We start from the raw sequence: 7,917 nt of genomic DNA on the forward strand, positions 1-7,917 counted from the left end.
CCACAATCTCAGACAGACACAATCTCAATGGCTCTCCACGCGGCTTTAGACCACCTAGACAACACAAACACCTACGTCAGTATGCTGTTCATCGACTATAGCTCAGCATTTAATACCATCATTCCCACAATCCTGATTGAGACATTGCAGAACCTGGGCCTCTGTACCTCCCTCTGCAATTGGATCCTCAATTTCCTCACCGGAAGACCACAATCTGTGCAGATTGGTGATAACGTATCCTCCTCGCTGATGATCAACACTGGCGCACCTCTGGGGTGTGTGCTTAGCCCCCTGCTCAACTCTCTGTATACATATGACTGTGTGGCTAGGCATAGCTCCAATACCATTTATAAATTTGCTGACGATACAACCATTGTTGGTAGAATCTCAGGTGGTAACAGGAGTGAGATATGCCAACTAGTGGAGTGGTGCCATAGCAACAACCTGGCACTCAACATCAGTAAGATGAAAGAGCTGATTGTGGACTTCGGGAAGGGTAAGATGAAGGAACACACACCAATCCTCATAGAGGGATCAGAAGTGGAGAGAGTGAGCAGCTTCAAGTTCCTGGGTGGCAAGATCTAACTTGGTCCTAACATATTGATGTAGTTATAAAGAAGGTAAGACAGTGACTGTACTTCATTAGGAGTTGGAAGAGATTTGGTATGTCAACAGATACACTCAAAAATTTCAGTAGATGTACCAGGGAGAGCATTCTGACAGGCTGCATCACTGTCTGTTATGGGACAGGACCGAAAGAAACTGCAGAGGGTTGTAAATCTAGTCAGCTCCATCTTAGGTACGAAAGTACCCAGGACATCTTCAAGGAGCGGTGTCTCAGAAAGGCAGCATCCATTATTAAGGACCTCCAGCACCCAGGGCAGGCCCTTTTCTCACTGTTACCATCAGGTAGGAGCTACAGAAGCCTGAAGGCACACACTCAGCAATTCAGCAACAGCTTCTTTCCCTCTGCCATCCGATTCCTAAATGAACATTGAACCCTTGGACATTACCTCACTTTTTAAAAATTATACAGTATTTCTGTTTTTGCACTTTTTTTTATCTATTCAATATATGTATAAAAAAATAGAAAATTTACAGCACAATACCGGCCTTTCGGCCCACAAAGCTGTGCTGAACATGTCCTTACCTTAGAATGACCTAGGCTTACCCATAGCCCTCTATTTTTCTGAGCTCCATATACCTGTCCAGGAGTCTCTTAAAAAAACCTATTGTATCTTGGAGCGACGGAGGATGAGAAATGACCTGATAGAGGTGTACAAAATAATGAGAGGCATTGATTGTGTGGATAGTCAGAGGCTTTTCCTCAGGGCTGAAATGCCTAGCACGGGAGGGCATAGTTTTAAGGTGCTTGAAAGTAGGTACGGAGGAGATGTCAGGGGTGAGTTTTTTACACAAGAGAGTGGTGAGTGCGTGGAATGGGCTGCTGGCGGTGGTGGTAGAGGCGGAAACGATAGGGTCTTTTAAGAGACTCCTGGACAGGTATATGGATCTTAGAAAAATAGAGGGCTATAAGTAAAGCCTAGGTAGTTCTAAGGTTGATGTTTGGCACCGCTTTGTGGGCCGAAGGGCCTGTATTGTGCTGTATGTTTTCTATGTTTCTATGTATCCGCCTCCACCACCATCACCAGCAGCCCATTTCACGCACTCACCACTCTCTGCATAAAAAACTTACCCCTGACGTCTCCTCTGTACCTACTTCCAAGCACCTTAAAACTGTGCCCTCTTGTGCTAGCCATTTCAGCCTTGGGAAAAAGCTTCTGACTATTCACATGATCAGTGCCTCTCATCATCTTGTACACCTCTATCAGATCACCTCTCATCCTCCATCACTCCAAGGACTGAGTTCCCTCAACCTATTCTCATAAGGCATGTTCCCCAATCCAGGCAACATCCTTGTAAATCTCCTCTGCACCCTTTCTATGGTTTCCACATCCTTCCTATAGTGAGGCGACCAGAAATGAGCACAGTACTCCAAGTGGGGTCTGACCAGGGTCCTATATAGTTGCAACATTACCTCTCGGCTCCTAAACTGAATCCCACAATTGATGAAGGCCAATACACCATGTGCTTTCTTAACCACAGAGTCAACCTGCGCAGCAGCTTTTGAGTGTCCTATGGACTCGGATCCCAAGATCCCTCTGATCCTCCACACTGCCAAGAGTCTTACATTAATACTATGTTCTGTCATCATATTTGACCTACCAAAATGAACCACCTCACACTTACCTGGGTTGAACTCCATCCGCCACTTCTCAGCCCAGATTTGCATCCTATCAATGTCCCGCTGTAACCTCTGACAGCCCTCCACAAATCCATAACACTTCCAACCAGTGTGTCATCAGCAAATTTACTAACCCATCCCTCCACTTCTTCATCCAGGTCATTTATATAAATCACAAAGAGTAGGGGTCCCAGAACAGATCCCTGAGGCACACCATTGGTGACCGATCTCCATGCAGAATATGACCCGTCTACAACTACTCTTTGCCTTCAGTGGGCAAGCCGGTTCTGGATCAACAAAACAATGTCTCCTTGGATCCCATGCCTCCTTACTTTCTTAATAAGCCTTGCATGGGGTGCCTTATCAAATGCCTTGCTGAAAGCCATATACACTACATCTACTGCTCTAACTTCATCAATGTGTTTAGTCACATCCTCAAAAAATTCAATCAGGTTCGTAAGGTATGACCTGCCTTTCACAAAGTATTCTGTAATTTATTTACTTGATTTATTTTTTATTATTAATATTTTATTTTTTCTCTTCTTACTATGTATTGCATTGAACTGCTGCTGCTAAGTTAGAAATTTCACGTCACATGCCAATTCTGATTCTGATAAACCTGATTCTGATTCTGATGTGCACCATGCCTCGACCAAAACAACTTTCAGTCTTAGAAGAAGAATTGTAGAGATGCAACAAAAGTTGACAAAAGTATTTCTAAAGACCAGAGTGTTCATCGGTCCACAGTAAGAGAAATTGTCTACAAATGGGGGAGATTCAGTTTTGTTGCTACTCTCCCTAGGAATGGGTGTCCTACAAAGATCACACCAAGAGCACAACGTTCAATGCTGAAGGAGGTGAAAAAAAAACAAGGGTAGCAGCAAAAAACCTGTAGAAATCTCTAGAACTTGCAAAAGTCTCTGTCATGTGTCCAGTATAAGAAAAACACTGAACAAGAATGGTGTTTATAGAGGAAACCACTGCTCTCCAAACAAAAAAGCACATTGTTGCACGTCTCAGGTTTGCAAAAGACTACCTGGATGTTCTACAATGCTTCTGGAACAATGTTTTGTGGACAGACGACCAAAGTTGAAAATTTTGGCAGAAATGCACACATAGAAGTTTGGAGGAAAAAGGGCACTGCACACCAACATCAAAATCTCATCCCGACTGTGAAGCATGGTGGAAGGAGCATCTTGGTTTGAGGCTGCTTTGCTGCCTCAGGGCCTGGACAGCTTGCAATCATTGAGGGAACAATGAATTCAAAATTATATCAAGACATTTTACAGGAGAATGTCAAGGTAGCAGTCCGTTACCTGAACTGCACAACTGAACACCTGAAGTTGGATAATGCAACAACACAATGATCCAAAAGATGAGTGAATCAACAACAAAGTGGCTTAAAAAAAAGAAAATTTGTGATTTGTAATGGCCTTAATCCTATAGAGATGTTGTGGGAGGACAAACAGTTCATACTAGAAAGCCCACCAACATCCCATAGTTGAAGCAGTTTTGTAAGGAGGAATGGCCTAAACTTCCTCCAAGCCAATGTGCAGGACTGATCAACAGTCACTGGAAATGTTTGGTTGGAGTTATTTCTGTACCAAGGGGTCACACCAGTTCCTTAAAGCAAACGTTCACATACTTTTTCCAACAAATACATGTAATATTAGATAATTTTTCTCAATAAATAAACGAACAAATATAATGTTTTTGTGTTATTTATTTGATTGAGTTCTCTATCTAGCTTTCGGGCTTGCGCGAAGATCTGATCATATTTTAGAAACATAGAAACATAGAAAATAGGTGCAGGAGTAGGCCATTCGGCCCTTCGAGCCTGCACCGCCATTTATTATGATCATGGCTGATCATCCAACTCAGAACCCAGCCTTCCCTCCATACCCCGTGACCCCTGTAGCCACAAGGGCCATATCTAACTTCCTTTTAAACATAGCTAATGAACTGGCCTCAACAGTTTGCTGTGGCAGAGAATTCCACAGATTCACCACTCTCTGTGTGAAGAAGTTTTTCCTAACCTCGGTCCTAAAAGGCTTCCCCTCTATCCTCAAACTGTGACCCCTCGTTCTAGACCTCCCCAACATCGGGAACAATCTTCCCGCATCTAGCCTGTCCAATCCCTGATTTTTGGTGATATTTATGCAGAAATAGAGAAAATTGTGCAGGATTCACAAACTTTCTAGCACCTCTGTAGTGGGTCCAGAGCATCATTGCTACACTTTCAAAATGTTGCAAAGTTACATATGTTTCCGTCACGTAATGATGCTGAAAAACTAATTCAAGCCTTTATATCGAATAGACTAGATTACTGCATAGTACTTTTTACTGGCCTTCCAAAGCAATCTATTGACTGATTTCAACTGAATCAGGATGTTGCTGCTGGACTTTTAACTAAAAACCAGGTTCAGGGAGCCTGTCACTCCCTTCCCATCCTAACTACTCTGCATTGGCTTCCTGTATCTTTCAGAAGGGGTTTTAAATTTCTCTTACTCGTTTCTAAAGCTCACAATGTTCTGGAACCTGAGTACATCACAGAATCACTTTATGATTTTATAATTACTGTTTTCTAATCCTGCTCGAGCTCTTGGGGCTTCTTCCACCACTCCCTTAAATTTAATCAGTCTCCCTCAGAAGATAATTGGCAGATCAGCTTTTTTTGAACTACGCTCCTAACTACAAGGGACACAGACTCAGTTGATACTTTTAAATGCCAGTTCAAAATTAATTTATTTAACCTTACTTTTAACTAACATCGTTTTGTCTTTTATTTTCATGTGAAATGAAATGAAATATCTTTATTGTCATTGCATAGTACAATTTGTCATGCACCAAATACAATGAAAATGAGTTTGCAACTCTCGTACTCAAATGCTATAAAACAACAAATAAAATAAATAAACAATAAATAAAATCAAGTAACCAGCCAGTACAAGCAATGTCCAGCACTACAAAAGCACAACTCAGATGCATGACAACCATAAAACCAGTATTAAAGTAGCAATATAAGAATTTATAGATGATGCTTGATCGATTGGTTCAGAGCCATTATAGCTCTGGGGAAAATCTATTTTTCAGTCTAGAAGTGTGGGCATAGAAAATCTTATAACGTGTGCCAGATGGAAGAAGTTCAAACAGATGATTGCATGTTTGCATTTTATCTCATTGTAAAGCACGTTGAACTATATTGCCTGAATGAAAAGTGTTCTATTATTAAAGGACTTATTTGTGAGCTATATGTCTGTCTGACAATTATTCTAATAAATAGGCTCCTGCCAGCCCACACCACTTGGGTAAATTGGAGGAGGCCAATATCTTGAAAGGAATAGAATTGTTGAATACTTGACAACCCATCAAGTTAACTCTCAATTGCCTTTCTGATATGATTGAATATATCACTCAATGGTATTACCTGATGTATCAAAGCATAATCAACTGGGCAAACCACCTAGTAATAACCAAGACACAGGAATAATCAGTGTGATGGATATTCACTGCCCAAAGCAAGGGGGCCTTTCTATTTTGCCAAGCTCAGCTTTCTAACATAGCAGCTGAAACTTCTTGAGATCAAAGGGTTGTTTTTGAGTGAGATAAACTTCCAACCAATATTCTTTGTTTAACTTCTAGTCGTAAATGGGAGCCAGTCTTTAGTTCTTGAAGTAAGTAGAAAGCAATAATCAGTCTGAAGTTAAAAGGAGAGCTTTTAAGCAGCACTATCTATATTGCACAGACTTGCCGGCCTCAGCACGAGACTAACTGCTCAAGAGATGCTGTGTAAGACATTGGGGCACATTAATTGTGCTTACATCAAAACAGACACTGCTGGCTGAGATATTTATTTATTTTATTTCGAGATAAAATGTTGAACTGTCCTGCCCAGCAACCCACAGTTTTAACCCTCACCGAATCATGGACAATATACAATTAGCCTACCATCCGGGATGTCTTTGGACTCTGGGAGGAAACCAGAGCACCCGGAGGAAACCCACGCACACACAGGAAGGAACGTGCAACCTGCTTACAGAGGACGCCAGAATTGAACTCTAAATTCTGACTCCCTGAGCTGTAATAGCATCACACTAACCACTACGCTACCATGGCACCCCAGTTACTTCAAGGAAGCTTGTGGACCAGATTGATACTATCAATTAGCACATCAAATAGCTGATCTATTAATAGTGGTAAGGTTTGTGTGCTGAAAGAGTCAGCTTCATAGCATTAATTGTGGGTGTCTGGGAATCTCTGTCCCCAGAAGGTCTTAGACCACCTGTGTAAAAAGTTATCTGAAAAAGATATACATATGTGAAGTCACCCAAGTGGCAGGAAAGCAATGTAGATGTAGAGAGTAGTCAGGCTTATTAGGAATGGTCCAGAAACAGCAAGAATGACAGAAACACAAGGTGAATTAGAATCTATTCCTCTGCTTTGATTTCTGCCACGGACAATTTGTTCATCTGCAACTCATTGGTGTGTCTTTTTAGCTCAAAGGAATTGTATTTCTGCAAAATCTGCCTCATGAGTAACAATGTGTCTAAATTGGGAGAGCTACCTCAATAGTCAAGTAACAAGCTGCTACGGTAGTATTCACAGATCTGTGCTTTTCAGTCAATATCCCAGACTCTTCTATTACAACCCATTGGTAGGTCTTGATCTACCAGCAGGATAGGCACACCAGAGGTGAAAACGTAATGACATTCAATAAGGAAGGAATAAATATGTAGTTTTTCATTGATTCTATTGTATTTCTTTGACTGTGAATGCCTGCAAGAACATGAATCTTAGGGAGTATTTAGTAACATATATTGTATGTACTTTGATAATAAATTTACTTTGAACTTTGTGTTAAAGCTGTTCCACAACATCTTCAATCTTACTTCTATCCTCCATCTACCAATGCCATAGATCTTTCCATGATATGCAAAATGCAAAGCTCTTTCATTGTCATCAGCAAGATGGTGAACAGTGGTATGACCAGCGGATAAATAAAAAGGTGTTGTAGGTCCTACTCCTTGTCATATTTACAGGTCATATGTATTGTATCAAAATCTCATTTCACCAAGTTGGCTATTAACTGTTCAGTATGGATAAGGAAATGCTTTCAACCTCTCAAACAGTCCATATTTCCTCTGCCAGTGTAGGAAGCAATTCAGTTATCCCAGTAACCAAAATGACCCTACCAAAGAGACATCTTGGAGATAGCCATAAGGGAAATATTGTGTTCCTGTGTTGTCATGGAGAAACTCTTGCAGAACATTGCACAAGATTATGTCAGTGGTGTAACCATGTGGGCTTGCCTGGCATCCACTTCTTGCCATTCTTGGCTGGTGGTGGTTTCAGGTGGTTACATTTGAATGGGTATATACCAGCCTTTGATGTTTATAATCTAGCATTGATACTGAAATTGTAACCAATACCAGTTTGGTTTTTCTTTAGCAAGGACTAAGCTTCCCATCTGACAAGCACAATCAGCAAGAGATTAACAATTCAAGGTTATTCCAAAGTGTAATGTTTGTGTGCTGTGAATGAGTTAGATACTGCCCTATCTGGTGTTTAGCTTTTTATATCACTCACATTTGCTCAGCTGGAAAAGGCAGACCTGTTATTAATTGAGTTTAGCTTTGACGTAGACAAGAATGTAAATATTTGTCCAGGTATGT

This window comes from Mobula hypostoma, chromosome 2, assembly GCF_963921235.1.
Source record: "Mobula hypostoma chromosome 2, sMobHyp1.1, whole genome shotgun sequence".
Lineage (NCBI taxonomy): Eukaryota > Metazoa > Chordata > Chondrichthyes > Myliobatiformes > Myliobatidae > Mobula > Mobula hypostoma.